This window comes from Aethalodelphis obliquidens, unplaced genomic scaffold (genome assembly GCF_003676395.1).
Source record: "Aethalodelphis obliquidens isolate GAN/ISIS:26980383/991018 unplaced genomic scaffold, ASM367639v1 scaffold17, whole genome shotgun sequence".
Taxonomy (NCBI): domain Eukaryota; kingdom Metazoa; phylum Chordata; class Mammalia; order Artiodactyla; family Delphinidae; genus Aethalodelphis; species Aethalodelphis obliquidens.
Window position 1 is genome coordinate 21425309 of NW_020837961.1, and position 20449 is coordinate 21445757.

Genomic DNA, 20449 nt, shown 5'->3' on the forward strand with positions numbered 1-20449 from the left:
ATTTGTCCCTTGGGTTTTCTGTCTTTTGTATCTTGACTTTGAAGATACAGCAGGGAATTGATCCAGTAACGGAGGCAAGTGTTTATCTGCGAAGCAGGGAAAAGTGAAAGGGGCAAAGACGCCAGAAGGAACCATATAGTGCAAATATGCAAGGGAAGGAAGATATGAGAGCTATATAATAAATTAAGAGTTTGGTAAAAACAAAATTCCCAAATAGCAAAATAAAATTACAAAACTGAAAATCATAATTCAAGGTGAATCTTAGGTAGTTAAAAATATGATTGATTATTCTTAAGATGCCTGCCTAGCGACTTAGTGTTTGAAGGATCCCATTACACTGGTTAGAATAAAAGTGGCTGTACCTGAGTCTTCATAAGGAATGGTTTTCCTGCGCTTGGGCCTGAGCAGTAGATCAGTGATGGAGGATTTGAAGCTCCCATTTAGCCTGCACCTTATTCTTTTTTTTTTTTTTTTTTTTTTTGTGCGGTACGCGGGCCTCTCACCGCTGTGGCCTCTCCCGTTGCGGAGCACAGGCTCCGGACGCGCAGGCTCAGCGGCCATGGCTCACAGGCCTAGCCGCTCTGCGGCATGTGGGATCTTCCCGGACCGGGGCACGAATCCGTGTCCCCTGCATCAGCAGGGGGACTCTCAACCACTGCGCCACCAGGGAAGCCCAGCACCTTATTCTTTATTGCAACTTAGCAGCATATAAAAGACAATTGACTCATCAGCATGTGCAAACAAATAAGCACTCATTCTTTTTCATGAGCAAAGAAATAAATGAGTGGTATTAATTATCTGGCTAAAATAAATTATAATGAATGCAAACTCATTACTGTTGAAATCGATGCATGCATAACAGAAGGTACATTTATTGAAGTCAACATGTTTAATTACATTTGGAGTAATAAAGAGACTAAGCATGAAGTCCAGTGTCTCTTGAGCCTCAACATTAATTTTGATCTAATTTTCTTTTCCTTGATGTTGAGAAAATGAAAAAGCAAATAAAATTAAGAGACCAACCTTCACTTCATTAACTTTGCTAACAGGGGATTATAAGCTGCTTATACCATGTGTATTCCACATTGTGATTCAAGGAAAGGTCACTTGATTTAAAAGCCAGTAATGTTATTATAAGAATAAAGGTAGCCATAAGGCTGTTCTCATTCTACAAAAGTGCAAGAGACATACATAATGCTAAAGAGTCACAGTGACAAGGACAGAAGATACATGGAATTTTGACAGTGTGGAAGGAAAGCGTCTTACTTCAGGCGGCTGTAACAGGATACCATAGACTGGGTAGCTTAAATAATATTTATTTCTCACAGCTGTGGAGACCAACATCCAAGGTCAAAGTACCAGTACATTTGGTTCCTGGTGAAGACCCATTTCCTGGCATGTAGACAGCTGCCTTCTTGCTAGGTGCTTATATGATCTTTCCTGGGTGCCTGCACATGGAGAGACAGAGAGACAAAGAGATAGAAATAGAGGTAGAGACAGAGATAGATATTCCTCTTCTTATAAGGATACTAATCCCATCATGGGGCTTCACCTTCAGGACCTCATTTAAACCTAATTATCTCCCAAAGACCCTATCTCCAAATACCATCACGTTGGAGGTTAGGGCTTCAACATATGAATTTTGGGGTGACATAAACATTCAGTCCATAACAGAGAGTCTATTCCTATGACACTTAAGCTAGATGGCTCTGGCTGGAATTGAGAAGGAGAAAACAGCATGATCAGATAATCAGCCTGCTAACTGTTCTTGTCATACTGCTTGGCAGTTAGATATTCAGGCTCCGATTCAGATGAGAACACAGATTCAGAAGACCCTTGCACAATATGATTTGAACTGTGAGGGTCCATTTATATGCACTTTTTTTTTTCCCACTCAATGCATACTATAGTACTACACGATCCAAGGGTGGTTGAAACCACAGATGTGGAACCTCAGATACAGGGGTCTGACTGCAAAGTTATAAAGGGAGATTTTCGACTGTGCAGGGGTTTGGTGCCCCTAACATTGTTCAAGAGTCAACTATTGATTTAGAAAATCTCACCTCACACTGCTTAGAAGATACAAGACTACAGTATCTCTATGAATCACTGTATTTGATCAGCATTCCCATACAGCTTCCTCCTTGGATACAGAAATATTTAGCTCCAGAGAGAATATATTTCCTGTTGCTTTTCACTGGAAGAAATATTCAACTTTTAAAAATTGTGTTATCCATCATAGCTCTCTCACTATGGTAATCACAGGGCTAGGGAAAGGGGTGGTACTAGTACGCATTTCAGTATGTTATCTCATTTTTAATATTTCCAGTTGATGAAATAACAATGGATAGGTAAGCATTCAGAAAACAATGGAATGCAATCTCTAATGGAGCAATAGCAAAATTTTACATTGAAAAATATCAAAAGTAAAGCTAAAACTAGTAGGCTATCCTATGCCAATACACCAGAAGGAGGCCTTTGTAAAGTCCTAGAGGAAATCTAACTGAGCCAAGGTGCTTTGCTGTAAGCTCATTTTGGCCTAATAGGTGCTGTCAAAAAGTAAGAAAAGAGACCGATCCTTTTTCATATGTAAAATGAAGACATTGGATAATACATTCCCCATGGTCTGATATTATATGTATTAAGGAGAAGCAATTAACATGTTGGGTAATTAACTAGAGGATTTTCTGCTCCATCTGCCTTTATATTGATTATTATATGACTTCCTGCAAAGTTAGTAGTTTCCTGGTAGTTTTATAACAGAGGTCTAAAGACATTTAAGTGGAGCTCAGGCAAGATCTGTTCCAGTTGTATTAGTCCAATGGTTCTCAACTGGAGACAATTTACCCCCCGGGGACCCCAATCCTCAGAGACATTTGATGATGTCCGTAGACATTGCTGGAACCATATGACAGTATGTTGCCCACCTAATGCCCCATCAATCTCAAGTACTTTTATAGGTATTTCCTAAAAACAAGGACTTTCTCTTATATAGCCACACTGCAATGATCAAGATCAGGAAATTAACATTGATACATTACAACTCTAGTTCACAGACCCCATGCAAATGTGGCCAGTTGACCAGTACTGTCCTATGTAGCAAAAGGATCCAGGTCAGAATCACCTGTTGCATTTAATTGTCATGTCTCTTTAGTCCCCTTCAGTCTAAGGCAGTCCGTCAGTCTTTTCTCGATTTTATAACTTGGCACTTTTGAAGATTACAGGCTGGTTTATTTTTTAGGGGGTCTCTCAATCTGGGTTTGTTTGATGTTTCTTTATGATGAGATTAGAACCATGTGTCTTTGGCAGGAATATCATAGAAATGGGGCTGTATTCACTTTCCTGGCATCTTTTCAGGTAGTGCCTGGTTTCCATTTGTCCCATCACTGATGATGTTTGCTTTGACCCCTTGATAAAGGTGATACCTTCACAGTTACTCACCATAAAACAGGGGTCCCCAACCCCCGGGCCACAGTCTGGTATGGTCCGTGGCCTGTTAGGAACCAGGCCGCACAGCAGGAGGTAAGCGGCGGGTGAGCGAATGAAGCTTCCTCTGAATTTACAGCCACTCCCCATCGCTCGAGTTACCGCCTGAGCTCCTCCTCCTGTCAGATCAGTGGCAGCATTAGATTCTCATAGGAACCTACTGTGAACTGCGCATGTGAGGGATCTAGGTTGCGTGCTCCTTATGAGCATCTAATGCCTGATGATCTGAGGTGGAGCTGAGGTGGTGATGCTAGTGCTGGGGAGCGGCTGCAAATACAGATGCTCATTAGCAGAGACGTGACTGCACAGAGACCATATAAATCAATTGCTTGCAGACGCATATCAAAATCCCATCAGCGAGTGCCAAGTGAAAACAAGCTCATGGCTCCCACTGATTCGGCATTACGGTGAGTTGTATAATTATTTCATTATATATTACAATGTAATAATATAGAAATAAAGTGCACAATAAATGTAATGTGCTTGAACATCCCCAAACCACCCCCACCACCGCCCGCCCCCCCACCCCCGCCCCAGCCCCGGTCCGTGGAAAAATTGTCTTCCATGAAACCGGTCCTTGGTGCCAGAAAGGTTGGGGACCACTGGTATAAAATATTTTGTGGGGAAGTACTTTGAAACTGTAGATATCTCATTGTCAAACTTTCAATTTATTCCTTTAAATATATGTGGACTAATGGAATCTTATTTTACTCAGTGGGTTATAATCCATTATTATCATTATTTATTTGTATGCTCAACTCATCCCTGATTGGTCAGTGGGCACCCAGTCAAGTTGTCTTTTGTATTCTTTTGACATATCCATGTTCTTCTTTGAGCCCTTCCTTATTTTCTGGCACAAGGTGTTCTAGCCTTCTTTGGACTGAATTATGTCTCCCCAGAATTCATATGTTGAAGTCTTAGCTCTCATTGTGTTGGTATTTGGAGGTGGGGTCTTGGAGAGATAATTAATTTTAAATGAGGTCATGAGGGTGGAGTCCTCATGATGGGATTAGTGGCTTTATGATAAAAGACCAGAGAGCTCTCCCTCTCTCTCTCTTTCTGCCATGTGAAGACATTGCAAAAAAGATAGCTGTCTGCAAGCCAGAAAGAGAGCTCTGACCAGGATCCGAAACTGAATTGCCTGGCACTCAGATCAAGGGAGTTTCCAGCCTCTGGAACTGTGAGAAATAAAATTCCTCTGTTTAAGCCACCCAGCCTAAGGCATTTTTTACGGCATCCTGGAGGGGCTAAGACACAGGCCCATGATGTGTGTTTCCCTGTCCCAGATCTGGAACCCAGTGGCTATCCCTTTGGCTGTTCAGAACTCTGGACAAGAATAGTACTCTTATTGTTTCCCTGAAATTCACTTCCTGCCTTGGGCTTTTTGCCCCAAACTTGAAAATCCATCTCATTCCCACAGGGTTCTAACTTCTGTCCTCCAAATTAATATGAACAGAAATCCACGTGAACCTAGTTAAAAACTTGTAATGCTTTAACAATGTGCTTACTTTTCCATGTCAATTTTTAACCTCACAGAACCTCTTGGGACTCCACATTGGAATTATGAGTTTTGGCTGGAGTTCTGGGTAGTGCACTTGTGTGGCCAGCTGGCAGATATGGGAGCCTCGGAGCAGACGGCTCCCTGGCCTCAAATTGCACTGTGGGGCTGAGTATTATAGATTCTGAGTCTTATAATAGATTCTTTTTCTTCATTTCAGGGATGGAACTAGGAATTGGTGATGGGGGGTCTGGGTAAGTGGGTTAGTGGATGGGGGGAGAGTAGGAAACCAGTCCCACAGGGTGGTGACCTGCTCAGGTGAAGATATTTATGCCAGGTGCCTGCGTGGGGGACTCTGCATAGGATAAAGTGACTGGGCATCTGTGGAGAAAACAGGGGAAGCAATTGTATTGGGCACAGAGTTAAAAACTTCACAGCCTAATGGAGAGAAAATCACTTTAACATGGATGCCAAATCAAGTCTGATATTCTCTAGAAGAGCCAAGGATGTGGGCAGTTTCCGGGGAGCTCAGCATACACCTTGCTGTTGTGTTGCCTGCAAAGGACCCTTTGTAATCTCTCTCCATGGCTGTTCAGTTTTATTTGTGTGATGGTGTGGCTACAGTTTAATTAATTGCTATTTATCAGGCATCATACCAACAGATGGTATAATCTCATTTAATCCACTTAACGTTCCTAACGAGGTAGGTTTTATCACCCACATATCCCCATTTTATACATGAAGAATCTGATCTTAGAGGGTGAAATGAAATGATTAGCTCAAATTAGCATAGTAGAGCCAGGATTTGACCCAGGTCTGTGTGATTTCAAAGGCCATACTTTATTTCATAGAGGTAGTACTCAATAATGCCTCCAACTGTGGCCCTACCTTTTTTTTTTTTTTTTTTGCGGTACGCGGGCCTCTCACCGCTGTGGCCTCTCCCGTTGCGGAGCATAGGCTCCGGACACGCAGGCTCAGCGGCCATGGCTCACGGGCCCAGCCGCTCCGCGGCATGTGGGATCTTCCTGGACCCGGGCACGAACCCGTGTCCCCTGCATCGGCACCCACTGCGCCACCAGGGAAGCCCCCTACCTCTTTTTTAAGGTCACAGATCATGGTTATGGAAGAATTTGGCTCTTTAGAAATTCTAGACTCTGACCCTAGCCTTATAATAAGCATTACATTCTAACTAACTGGAACAGCCAGTTGCTTGCTATATCAACTAACTTTTGCTATATAGTAAGCCACCCCAAAGCTAGTGGCTTAAAAAAATGATTTAGTTCATGATTCTGTGTGTTGGCAATCTGTTTGGGCTTGCTGGGCAGTCCATGTGATCAGGGCCAAGTTTAACTCTTCTTGGCTGGACTCTATCCCATGTCTGGGAGCTCAGCTTCAATTATAAGGATGACCTTCCTCCGTGGGCTTGTGATCCCTTCATAGGCTTGCCTGAACTTGTTCACACAGTGGCAGAGGGCTTTGAAGAGCACCAAGGGAAGAGAAGCCTGGAGGTGTCAGCACTTTTTAAGTCTCTTTTGTGTCACTTTCACTAATGTCCCATTGGTCAAAGCTAGTCGCACAGCCAACCAGAATTTAAAGAATAGAGAAATAGACTCCGCTATCTAGAAGCATCTGCAGCATCCTTTTGTAAGGGCATCACACTGCAAAGGTGTTACATTACAAAGTCATGAGTGCAGGGATGGGAAGAATTCGTGATCATTTTTTAAAAAGTATCATAGTTGCCTAATTCTGTCCACTTATTTTACAAATTTTTGGTACTTCCCATGAAGGAAAATCAGACAAAAATTAGGGACATGTCATAGAAAACATTCATCGTTACTGAATATAGACTCACAGATATGAAGCCCTGTGTCTGGTTGGTCAAGTAGTGAAAACTGCTCATCATACTTAAGCAAATGAAAAAAGCTGGACTGCCATAATCATTACTCTTGTTTCTTTACAAACTGGCATTTTAATTATAAGGGGGATTCTAAAAATTGCTTGTAAGTCACGTATGAATTTTCACAAATGACTCTTATAAAGGCATCCAGAAAACAAAATAGCCTTCGTTCCAACCTGCTTTAGAACCCAAGGAAGTCTACTTATTTGAGCTTTGGATTTTCCCCATGAAGACTGAAAAGCAGGTGATTATGTAATTTAGAAAAACTTCGAGAAGCCAACTTTTTTTTTTTGGCGGTACGCGGGCCTCTCACTGTTGTGGCCTCTCCCGTTGCGGAGCACAGGCTCCGGACGCGCAGGCTCAGCGGCCATGGCTCACGGGCCCAGCCGCTCTGCAGCATGTGGGATCTTCCCGGACTGGGGCACGAAGCCGTGTCCCCTGTATCGGCAGTCAGAGTCTCAACCACTGCGCCACCGGGGAAGCCCGAGAAGCCAACTTTTTAAAGGAAATAATGAGGAAATGTCCCTTTAGGAAGAAGTTACCATAAAATGCCATGGGGTGAACAAATTACAACAACAAGAATAATGTCCTCTATCACGTGAAGAAAAAGGGACTTCTATCAAGATTTTGTACCTCTGACATTTGTTGGTTGGTGACATGGCAGAAGTGTTTTCAGTGCAATGGTCCCTTTCCTTCATCGTGTTCTTGATTACTATTGGGTCTGTTTCTCTTCCTCTTGAAAGCACTGAACTATTTTATCTTGACTAGAGAACAGAGGATCCATTCATATAATAGACAGAAAAGTTGAAGCAGAAGCTCTCTCATCTCTCTGCTTTGTTATTCTTGGGCAGAAATCATTCCCTGGCGGGTAATGAACTCCCTCGCAATTAATCCTTGTCAATAGGAGACACTTTATGAAATGAAATAAAAATAAAATTCCAGGGCTTCCCTGGTGGCGCAGTGGTTGGGAGTCCGCCTGCCGATGCGGGGGACACGGGTTCGTGCCCCGGTCCGGGAAGATCCCACATGCCGCAGAGCGGCTGGGCCCGTGAGCCATGGCCGCTGAGCCTGCGCGTCCGGAGCCTGTGCTCCGCAACGGGAGAGGCCACAACAGTGAGAGGCCCACATACCGCAAAAAATAAAAATAAAATAAAAAATAAAATTCCATACTGGATGTATAGAAGTTTTGAGGTATGAATGTGTTTCTATGTATACGTCTATGGGAAACCATAAAAAGAGATTACAGCTGGTAAACCAAAACTTTTCTTGACCCCAAATCAGAAGTATTTCCCCACAAAGTTCTAAATACATATAACAGTTTCAAACTTGGCTTTTCCAACTGTTTTAACAACTGAGTACGTACATGTTTTCCTCCTATGGCAAAAAACAGGCAAAGAGGTTTAGATTAAGCTTTGGGAATTGTTCTTTTAGAAAACCTTGGCTATGAAGTGTAAAACTCTTAAGTCAAGTAAATTTAGTAGTTTATTGACCTTGGGATGATGATGAATAAAATCTTTGACAGTCTCTTGTGGCTTTTGCGAATCACATATTATCGGCTGCAGGTCCATTTTCTAAACATCAGTTTGCCAAAAGCAAGTTTCCAGAAGCTAATTTACAAAATTATGTTCTCTAAGTGGTAAATTTGCAGTGTGGCCAGTTTTTGAATTTAGCGGAATCCGTGTTTGCTGAGCGCATGCATAACCTCCATTCCTGCTGCCAGGGCTGCTTTGTTCACCTGCCCCTTGGACAATAGCAGAGGGGCTGGGGAAGGAAACTAACTGATGTCTGCTGAAAGTGGTCTTCCAGGCCACCTGATTATTGAAATATTCCCCTGTTGACATCATCCTTTGGTGAGCATCATATGAGACACAGCTATCTTCACATTCTGTGCTCTTTCATAGAGATCTATCCACATCCCTCTTACCCAGACCTCCTTGATACAAGTTTTCCAATTGTGTTTCTTCCAACCAAACCATTAGCCAGATAGCCCATGGTTTGCTTGCTTCTAGGAAAAATGAATGACCAGGTTCAGTACTCAAAATTCTGCCCACTGGGGGTGGTTTTCTGTTCACCACAGTCCTGCAGAGCTGTCCCAGAATGGGGCTGTAGGGCAGCTACAGCTATCCTCTTTCAGGTGATTGCCTGTATATTGTGCAGCATCTATGTATAAACCGAGCCTGTTTTTTCCCTTCAGTCAGGTGGTCATAGGGAACTTCATTTGAGCTATAGGTGTGGGTTAAGATAAAGAAGGCAAGTAGTAGGAATAGGCCCTATGCAACTTATGCCTTCTGGTCCTGCTCTAGCCCAATTTCATCTGTACCACTTCCACTTCATGACGGAGTGCATGCTCAACTTTGTGTCTTGGTCGGTCAGATAACACCCAGTTCACGATTGGCAGTTCAGGTCATGTGGTAACTTGGCAGCCCATGGTCATGTGATCAGTCTCTATTAAAGTCCAATCACAAGCTCCAAATTTGTCTCTCAAAAGGAGAATAGTTATATGCAAAAAATGACATGGCTTTGCTTTAATCACTAAAGCTTTGTGCTGTATTTACTTAAAAGAGTCTGCCAAAGGCTCCATATAACATCTTTATCTGACAGTAACACTTGAAGCATCATCAAATCTGAACTGTTTTACTGATGTGTGTAGAGTGGTCACTGCCTCCTGCTAAGTGGGTCCAATCAGCACAATTTCATCAACGTAATGGACCAGCATGATTTCATTGGAGTGAAAAAGCAATCGAGGTTCCTGCAGACTAAATTATGACAGTGCTAAGAGATCATGTAGTCCTGAGATAGAAGAGTGAAAATATATTGCTGGCCGTGCCAGCTGAAAACAAACTACTTTGGATGGTCTTTACTAACAGGTATACAAAAAATATATAACATTTGCCAGGTCAATAGCTGCATAGCAGGTACCAGGGAATGTGCTGATTTGCTCCAGCAAGGAAACCATGTTAGTAACAGCAGCTGCAATTGCTTGATAATGTTTATGATAATCCACTGGCATTGCCTAAGATCCATCTGTCTTCTGCACAGGCCAACTAAGTGAATATGAAATCTTTGCTCAGTGAGCTTACGTTAATCAGTCCAACCTCCTCCATCTTTATATTCCTTCTGCCCTGATCACTCTTAAGATATACTATCAAAAATATTCCTCAAGCTTCTATCAATATAAATTGGAAAAATCATGCAATTTTTTGGTTATGTGTTGCATCTCTACATGACTCGTACTTGGAATCTCATTCTCTGGGACTTCCTGACATGAGTCTAGAAGCCAAGAGAAGTAGTGGGAGTAGGTTATGAGGAGAATAAGTACTCCTGTGCAAGACATCTACTGCAGAGGAGATCATTACAGTTTCCTCAGTCAACGAGAGACTCTCTTAGGCAGGAATGTAAAGGCTACTTCTAATGGCAAAGAAGGCTCCTCAAAACTCAGGGTTTCATGGTTCAAGGTATGCAGCTTCATTGCAATCTGCCCATAAGTTTCCATCGCAGTTTTCAGCGTCCCATTCCTTCCCGTGAATGCCCTAGTTTTAACAAAAGAGACCCTATGACATCAGCAATTCAGTTTGTGTTGTAAGTTAGTCATGTACAGATTACACATTGGGTTTCATTTTTAGAAAACTTGGCCCTAGATGAAGATTTTTACAGGGGTTAAGCTCTAGCATATAGGATATAGGAGTTTCTTTTAGGACAAACATAGAAATTTTAAGTTCTCTTATGTGAACTAGGAATTTAAAGCCCTGGGCTCCTCATTTTCTCTCCTTAAGTTCTTTAGCTCATTCAGAGGCAACCAATCCACCCCCGTTAAACTCCTTATTTTTACTAAAATGTATGGCAGCAAATAACTGGTCATTCAGAGTCTTGCCTTCTATAGGTTCATAACTACAGGAATCAGCAGGTGATAATTTCAATAAATGTTTTGCTGTTGCATACCATAGACCACCAGTGTCCTCTTCAACACTGGAAATAGGGTCATTAATATTTTTAAGTAGAATCAGTTTAGGAAACCAATTTCAGAAAGCTCAGAAAAAATGAGCAAATTCATATAACTCACTCCTAAGATTCTGCTCCTCTGGTACCACTCTTGGCACCCAATTCTGTATCAGTTAGGGTTACATCAAAGAAGCATGTTATATATAAATTTGACTTTACACAATTGTGGGAGCTAGTTAAGTCGCAGACATAAGATTTTTCTTTTGTCGGGTTCTGGAATTTGAAATCTTCAGGGCAGGCCATAGAAAGAGGCAGTAAGGAGAGATGTCTGTAGAGCATGGAAGAGCCAGGAGAAGCTGGAACCCGCAGCAGGAGCTGGAAATTAAGTGGATGACCTGGAACCCATCTCAGTTCTTGTTGTCTCCAGCCATATGATGTGGGTGTCCCGCAGGAGCAGCTGGCATTTTTCATCATGGAGCGTAACACACACCTGACCCAGGAGTCAGAGAAGCTGAAGGAATAGTCAGGTGGAAATACACACAGTTGCAGGCCTGGCTGTTTTCCCACGCCAGTGAAGTGAGCCCATAGACGAGCAAAGTGCTTGAGGACAAGCACCCACCCTAACCTTCTAAGCAAAGAAACAAAAGGACTGCTGTTTTACTTTCACCTTCCTAAGGTCATGCAAAATATATTTTCTCTGTGTCTCACCCTAGCTACAAACACCGAGAATGTACTTCCAGGAAACACAGTTCAGCCTGGCCAAGCTGACACGTTACAAGGTCACCATGTAGACTGAAGAAGAGAGCCCATATGATCATCTCAGTAAATGCCAAATAAGTATTTGACAAAATTCAACATTGATTCACTTAAAAAACCCTCCTTGGGAATTCCCTGGCAGTCCAGTGGTTAGGACTCGGTGCTTTCACTGCCATGGTCCCGTTCAATCCCTTGGTTGGGGAACTAAAATCTCACAAGACGCGCATGCGGTGTGGCAAAAACAAACAAAAACACCCCTCATTAAACAAGGAACAGGAAGAAATGACCTCTAGCTGATAAAGGGCATCGTCCACAATTTTCTCTCCCTGAGGAGAACAGCAAGTCAACGTTATGTGCTATCACCGTTCCTATTCAACATCACACTGGAGGGACATGGAGCAACACAACTCTCAGGAAAACTAAGGAAGAGGAATAACTTGACTCAACTTCCTTCTGCTTGCATATGAAAGTCCCTTCCCTTTCTTTGGGGCCATTGTCCTGTCCTCTTTTCTTTATCTAATATGTGATAAAAGATCGAAGAACTATTACTTGCTAGCTAATATACCTTAGCTGTTGTACCTTAAGTCCTCCCAGAGAATGAGACAAAGGGGTCTTTCAAAGGTCTTTACCTTAAATGTGTAGATATGGACAGATACAATCTCATCTCAGGATTTCTAACAGTGATTTTCAAACATTTTAACGTCCATAAAAATCATATGGGGTGCTAATTTAAAACGTTTGGTGTATGTTCTAAATTATTCTATACTCTCAAAAGCAAACAATTGCATTTCTTAATAAAATTCTCACAATCTGATCTCTCACTACTTCTGGTTGCCCATCCCCTCTAAACAATCTGGGTCATTGAGGTGAAGCTGAATTACAAAAGAGTTTTCTGAGGCATAAGGTCTCACCACTGGAGCCATCCTGTGGCATTTTATTTAGATTAGAAATTTTATAGCCTAGGATTCATGTCTGTCGGCACAGAGGAGTTGGCAAAGCCAAAAACAGATCATCCAGCATTTGAGAGAGAGTAAAAATTCATTCAAGCTCTGTAGATTTTTTTCTGTTCTAAGTGATGATTTAGAAAGAAAAAGTGGCTAAGAACGAGTAAAATGAGTGGAATGAACATAGGCCTCTTAAGATTAATGTGATTCATCCCTTATTATTTTCATTAAAGAAGAAACTGTATTTTGAGTATCACTCAAAGTCCTCTGAATTCTAAATCTCATAGCAAAAAACCTCCACCCACCCACAGTTGGCAACAGACATACATCAATACAGATTTCTCTAGAGATCACATTGTCTTGGGTGTGTCTGATGCTTGGAAGATGGGCTCAACACTCTAACTGAATGGCAGATGGAGCTTCATGGCAGTCATTAATCATCCAAACAGTGAGAGGTTCCTAAGGAAGGTTACTACTAGTTGTGAGATAGAAAAGAAATGGCAGAATAGACCAATGAAGCTGCTATGCCTCCATAAAGGACAGACCAAATACTGGGGTCACAAGTAGTTCAGAGTAAGAGGTTGTGAAAGAAATAATTCAATTTATGTTCCTCAATGGTTAGATCCTTTTTAGAGTGGGATGTGTAAAAAATTCATAAACAGAAACCTCAATTAAATAGAGTCTGGGAGACCAGAGGGGGAGCTCTCATGCCCTGTGACAATAGCAGAGCCCAACAGGAAGAAGAAAGATTCCTCTTCTTTCCTGGCAAGGACTCAGCCAATGAGAAGCCGTGGACACTTTGCTTACTATAGCCCTCCTAACTTCCTTTTCCTCTCTATAAAAGAGTGCTCCTACACTTGCTGTGCAGTAACTTTCATGTGGCTCTCCGTGCAGACTCTCTCATGCAGACTCTGAATTGCAATTTTCTGCTCCTGAATAAACTCATCTTTGCTAGAAGAATATCTGGCCATCTATTTGTTTCAGGTCAACAGATGTTATCATCTGTCATTTCTGATTGAGGATACATGAAGAAGTGGTCAAGGAGGGTAGAGGTTTTGGAACCAATTAGTCCTATTGTTTATGTAGCTGAGCCCAGGGTCATTAAGCTCAGAGCTGGTGTCCTTAGAAGGGCTTGGGACTTCCAATCCATCAATGTGCTGCTCATCTGTCATAAGGGGTGGCCTTGAGAATCCGGTCCCCTATCACCCTAGACTAGTGTTTCTGCAAAGGCTCCAAAAGAAATTCTTTCTCTTTTGGAACCCTCTCAAAGGCCACAGATGGCTACCGTCAAGACTCACACACCACCTGAACCCTCTGAATGAACTGTCTATACATTTTTATATGGAAGTGAGGCAGGGGGTTTGTTCACTGTGTGTACCAGCTCAGAGTTCATGTTAAATCTTATATTTGTGTCAATTAAATTTCCTAATGTAGTTCTGTGTTTAGAAAGCTTGTCTGGCGTTTCAGGTATGCTGAGAAAGGGGGTAGGGAATATGTCACTGTTAATATTCCAAGAAACATGTTACTTATAGGGAATTTGGGGGAAATGAACGTATCGATACTGATATTGTCACCTTGTCCTGTCAAGAAAAGTTTGCACCCCAAGCTTTTGTACCTTACCTTATTTGCGATTTCTTCTAGGCTTCTGAGCACCACTAGAGCAAAGCCAAACAAAAAGAAATCATGTGAGTTAATGCAGCTACAAATTCCTGGTCTCTGATCACAGCTTGGTTTTCAAAGTTGTCAGCCAATCTTTCCATGTGTTTCTATTCCCGTTCACTACGTTATCTTTGTCAACTCCATCTCATTCAGACTAAGGCCTCTGACTACCCTCTATCCTCAACTATTCTCATCTCATCTCGCAGTAACAGAAAAATTACAGGTAATCAAATCATTACTGTTTTGACCTTCTCTCCTCTCCCACCTCCAACCTACCTCTCGATGGGAAAATACCTCTATTCTGGTACTTACCTGTACCTCCTGTCTCTAACCTTCTCAGAGGTCTCACTCCAACAGTTATCTCTTCTCTCAGCATTCTCTATGTCACTGATGCTCTTTAACCTGTAAACACACTCAGTCTCTCCTATTTAAAAATAAATTCCCAACTTTTCAGAAGACATGCAGATGGCCAACAGGCATATGAAAATGTGCTCAACATTACTAATCACCAGGGAAATACAAATGAAAACCACAATGAGATATCACCTCACATCTGTCAGAATGGTTGTCATCAAAAAGACAAGATAACAAATGCTGTGAGGATGTGGAGAAAAGGGAATCCTAGTGCACTATCGGCAGGTTTGTAAATTGGTGCAGCCACTATGGAAAGCAGTATAGTAGACGTTCCTCAAAAAACTAAAAATAGAACTACCATATGATCCAACAATTCCACTCCTGGGTATATGTCAGAAGAAAATGAAAACACTAAATAGAAAAGAAACATGCACCCCAATGTTCACAGCAGCATTATTTACAATAGTCAAGATATGGAAGCAACCTAAGTGTCCATCAACAGATGAATGGATAAAGAAGAGGTGAGATATATATATATACAATGGAATACTACTCAGCCATTAAAAAGAACGAACTAATGCCATTTGCAACAACATGGTGGATGGACTTGGAGGGTATTATGCTTAGTGAAATAAGTCAAACAGAGAAAGACAAATACTGTATGTTATCACTTATATGTGGGATCTAAAAAAGGAAACAAATGAATCAATATAACAAAACAGAAACAGACTCAGAGATAAAGAGAACAAACTAGTGGTTACCAGTGGGGAGAGGGAAGGGGAAAGGAGCAAGATAGGGGTGGGAGTTAAGAGGTACAAACTACTATGTATAAAATGAATAAGCTGCAAGCATATATTATACAGCACAGAGAATATAGTCAATATTTTATAACTTTAAATAGGGTATATTCTATAAAAACATTGAATAACTGTGTTGTAAACCTGAAACCAATCTAATATTGTAAATCAACTATACTTTTTAGAAAAATTCCATTGTATGGATTCACCACAGCTTGCTTATCCGCTCGTCTTTTGAGGGACATCTTGGTTGCTTCCAGTTTGGGGCAATTATTAAAAAAACTGCTATAAACTTCTGAAAAAAAAATAAACTCCTGACTTTTCATCATACTCTAACTACAACTATATTTCTTTACTTTCATAATCCAGTTTTTAAAAGAGTGTTCTTAACTCTGGATTTCTATCTCATGATCTTTCTTTCATTCCTTTATTTGTTGTTATAAGGCTTCTTTTTTCAATACTCCATTAAGTCTGCTCTTGGGAATGACTGCAAAGTTGCTAAACTCAAACAGACACATTCTCAGAGCTTCCAGGCTCTCTCTGAGTGTGTCATTCTCCCGGAATCTCCATGTGCTAACCAACCTGGAAGCTCTCCGAACCCTCTCCTTTTGGCTTTTTATGGAGTCTTCATGTATAGATATAATTGATTAAATCATTGTTCATTGGTGATTGATCCAACCTCCAGCCCCTTTCCTCCCTCTTTCCAACTCTCTAATCATGTGATTGATTCTCCTAGCAACCAGCCCCCATCTTTAGAAGCATTCACCTCATTAACATAACAAGAAACACCTTTATCACTCAACACTTAGGAAATTCCAAGGGTTCAGGTGCCAGAAAGGGGGATGAAGACCAAATGTGTTATTTTTTATTAGAAATCACCATATCACAGTAACTCAAAATGCTACAACTAATATGAATTAGCTGATTGCATATGGATCTCTTTCTTATGCCTCCAAGTATCCAAATACCTAAATGCCTCTTAGACATTTCCATTTGGTGCTGCACAGGCAACACAACTCAATCCATACAAAATTGAACTTATGTTTTCCATCAAACCCACTCTAGAATGTATTTATTCTGTTAATAGGACAACCATCAGCCAGATACTCAGGACAGAAACCTAGAATCATCCTTGAATCATTTCTCAACCTTTTTTCTCATCGTGAACCTCCAATCATATGCAACCAGGCCTCTAAGCCTATTAGATACACAACTTAAATAACTCTAGTAATGACCTCCTCATCTCCATTCTCCCTGCTCTTGTCTTCCTTTAGGCTTTACTCATTTCTCACTTGAAACACTGCAAAATTCTTTTCATTAGTCTCTCACCTACCAGGCTTACCCTTTCTGTCTATTCCCACTTGAGTGATCTTCCTTATAATGTAAACCTGATTAGATCATCTACCTACTTAAAGTTTTCCGTTGCCTTCCATAACCTTCAGGATAAAATCCAAGTCTATTTCCTACATTTATCTGGCCTTTGCTAATCTGTGCTGCCCAGTTTCTTGTTATTTCCTAATTCATGCTATGTTCTAGCTTTGCTAAACTATGTCCAGGTAGTTCTCCCAAAGATTTTCTTAAACCTCAGTGCCTTTTGCACACACTTCTCCATCCTCTCAGAATGCCCTGTGTGAGCTTCTTTACCTGGCCAAATCCTTTTCACCATATAAATGCTCAACTTAAATATCTCCATTGAGAATTCTTCCTTAACCCACCCACTTTGGATAAAAGGTATTTTCACATGTTTCCACCTCATGCCTACACATAGCAGAACACTCACTGTACCTTGCTGTATGTCTGTATCTTCTTCACTAAACTGTTATCTTCTTTACTGTATTATGAATATCACAAAGAGCCTGGTGTACAGTTTTTAAAGATAGATTCATTGCATGAATGAATGATAAATAAATAAAATAAAACATGAATCTAGAGGGTATTATGCTAAGTGAAATAAATCAAACAGAGAAAAACAAATAGGCATGATCTCACTTACATGTTGAATCTAAAAAAACAAAACAAAACAGAACAAAAACAGACTCATAGAACAAACAGGTGATAACCAGAAGGAAGGTGAGTGGGTGAAATAGGCAAAGCGGATTAAGAGGTACAAATCTCTAGTTATATAATAAATAAGTTACAAGGATGTAATATTTAGCATAAGGAACATTGTCAGTAATATTGTAATAGCTTTGTATAGGGACAGATGGTTATTAGATTTTTCACAGTTATCATTTCATAAGGTATGCAAATGTCAACTCACTATGTAGCACATCTGAGACTAACATAATATTGTATGTTAACTATATTTCAATAAAAAATAAATTAGAAAAACATATAATGAAAAGAAATATAGAAGACTGAGCTGACATTTAATAACGGATTTGCAATTTTTAATCCTTTCATAAAAACAGCCAGGTTATGGAATGTTTTTGCTGTAGAGTGAAGTAGAATTCTCAACTGAGGATTAAAACTCAGGATCATTATTCCTTAGGGAGACTGGGATTTGTTTTAAATGTTTAATGAAGGCAGATTTTAAAAATCTGATAGATTCTTATGCCTCCGAGTGGCTTATATATGTGTCGTGGGGCCCAAGGCAAGTCATCGTGAGAGGCTGAGTTTTGGAAAAATCCTCAAAGTATAAAAACCACAGAAGCAACATTTCATAATGAAATCTCTATTTCTCTTCCATCTTCCTGGGTCTGGATAAAATAAAGTTTTATGACTCAGATTTTTTTTTAAAGTTTGAATTATTGAATTTAGCCAATTTTAAAACAACTAAAGTATTTTATTAGTTATAAAATTTTGCTCTGAATACTTGAAGATTTATTAAGTCACTCAGATTTTAAGACACTGGGACACTCACTTTTGTGGATGCTCGATTATCTTAAAAACTTACCCTGACAGAATGGGTTTTACTGTTTCAAAGTAAACTGTTATCCTTTACAATGAACTCATGCTGTTTTCTGTTTATGTGTCAATAGTGAACCCAGGATAGTACCAATAAGTTCTAGCTATGAGGTTAAAAACTATTAATATACATAGTAATAATACAGGAAGAATCTTGATGCAACAGAGAGACTAATACTACTTACTTCTGCTTATTGTGTTTATTTTTTTCTTATTTTTCTAGTTTGGGTATAAACCAGGATTGTTTTTTGAGACCTGCTGTTATTTCTCATGTGAGCATTTAATACTATAAATGTTTCTTGAAGCACTGTTTTCGCTGTATCCCACAAATTTTGATGTATTTTATTTTCATTTTTATTCACTTTAAGAATTTTTCTAATTCCTTGGAAGCTTTTGCTTTTATCCATTAGTCATTTAGAAGTGTGTTTTAAATTTCCAAACATATGGGACATTTTATAAACATCTGTTTTTGATATTTAGTTTAATTCTTTTTGTTCAGAAAACATATTTTGTATCATTTCAGTTCTTCCGAATTTAAGGTTTTACTTTTTGGTTTTTGTGGCTTTTTGCTTTTTTTATAGTGTCAGCGTGTAGTTAATGCTGTTGAATATCCAGTAGCAATAGAAACCAATGTGAATTATGTTGTCATTGGACGGAATGTTCTGTAAATATCAAATAGGTCAAGTTGATTGATGGCGTTTTTCAGGTTTTCTATATCCTTGCTGACCTTTTGTCTACTTGTTCTAACAATTACATAGAAAGGAGCATTGATGTCTCCAACTATACTACACTTGATCTTAGCTAAAAGGCTGAAAAGCAATTCCAACTATAATTGTGGATTTTTCTTTTTTCTTTTACCATTTTGATTAGCTTTTACTTCATGCATTTGGAAGCTCCATTGTTTGGTGCATACATGTATAGAATTGTATGTCTTCAAGATGAATTGACAATTTTATCATTATAATATCTCTCTTTATTCCTTTCTTCCTGGTAAATGTCTTTGCTCTGAAGTGAATGTTGTCTGATATTAACACAATGAATTAGTGTTTGTGTGGTATCTATTTTCTATTTTTTTTTTGTATTTTAGCCTCTCTATATAATTAAAATTATTATGCTTTTTGTAGCCAACATATAATTGGGTCTTATATTTTTATCTAATCTGACAGCCTCTGTCTTTTAACTGGAATGTTTCTACCTCTTACATGTTGTGTAAATATTGCTAAAATCAAATTTAGGCTTAACATTTTATTATTTGTGTTCTGTGTTCCTGCATTCTCTTATGTTTCTCTGTTCCCCCTCTCTTGCATTCTTTTGGATTATTTTAATATTTAGTGTATTCTATCTTTATTAATCTCTTGGATTTCTGGCTAAATATCCATTTTTTGGAGTTGCTTTGTGGTTTATATTAATCATATCTAACATTTCACAGTCTACTAAGAATGAACATTTTACCAACTCTAGTAAAATGTAGAACTTTTAAAATCATTTAGGTTCTTTTTCCCTTCCTACTTATGTAGTATTCATATGTATTACAATATTTGAACATTAAAAACCCAACCAGTGTTATAAATCTTGTTTTTAACATACATATTTAAAATATTTATGAGGATAAAAACAGCCTATTATATTTACTCAGATATTTTCCATTTCTGTTGCTTTTCTTTCATTCCTGAAGTTCTGCATTTCCCTGTGGTATCATTTTCCTTCAGCCTGAAGAAAATTCTTTGGCATTTCTTTCTTTCTTCATTTTTTTGGCGTTTCTTTTAGAGCAGGTGTTCTGGCCATCTGTCCTTTCGATTTATTTCGTCTTCAATCTTTTTTTCTTTCTCTTCTTCTTTTGGCTATTTAGCCCATCCAGTAAAATTTTATTTCATATATTGTGTTTTCTGGTTCTCAGATTTCTATCTGCTATTTTCTTTTTGTATTTCTCTGAAGAAAGCTTCTCTTTTTCCATTCATTTCAATAGTATTTAACATTCCCACAATGAACTTGGTTGTAATAGCTGTTTTAGCGCTTATCTGATAATTCCAACATATTGTGTTATCTTGGTGTTGACATCTGTTAATTTTCTTTTTCTTTGAGAGTTGGCCATATTTTCATGGTTCTTTGAATGGCAGGTGATTTTGGATTGTATCCTGGGCATTTTGAATATTATGTTATGAGACTTTGGTTGGCTAATGTCCTCTGGAGACTGTTGATCTTTTGCATTAGG

The 20449-nt window shown here is 39.6% G+C and overlaps 1 protein-coding gene across 2 annotated transcripts in view; it reads left to right on the forward strand.

The window, feature by feature from the left end:
* The first annotated feature begins 3736 nt into the window (after window positions 1-3736).
* Window positions 3737-20449, forward strand: part of IL15 (interleukin 15) — a 174463-nt gene continuing 157750 nt past the window's right edge. For both annotated transcript variants that reach the window (XM_027117060.1, XM_027117059.1), the window contains exon 1: window positions 3737-3893. The gene's annotated coding sequence lies outside the window, so the exon portion shown is untranslated. The remainder of the gene's footprint in view (window positions 3894-20449) is intronic.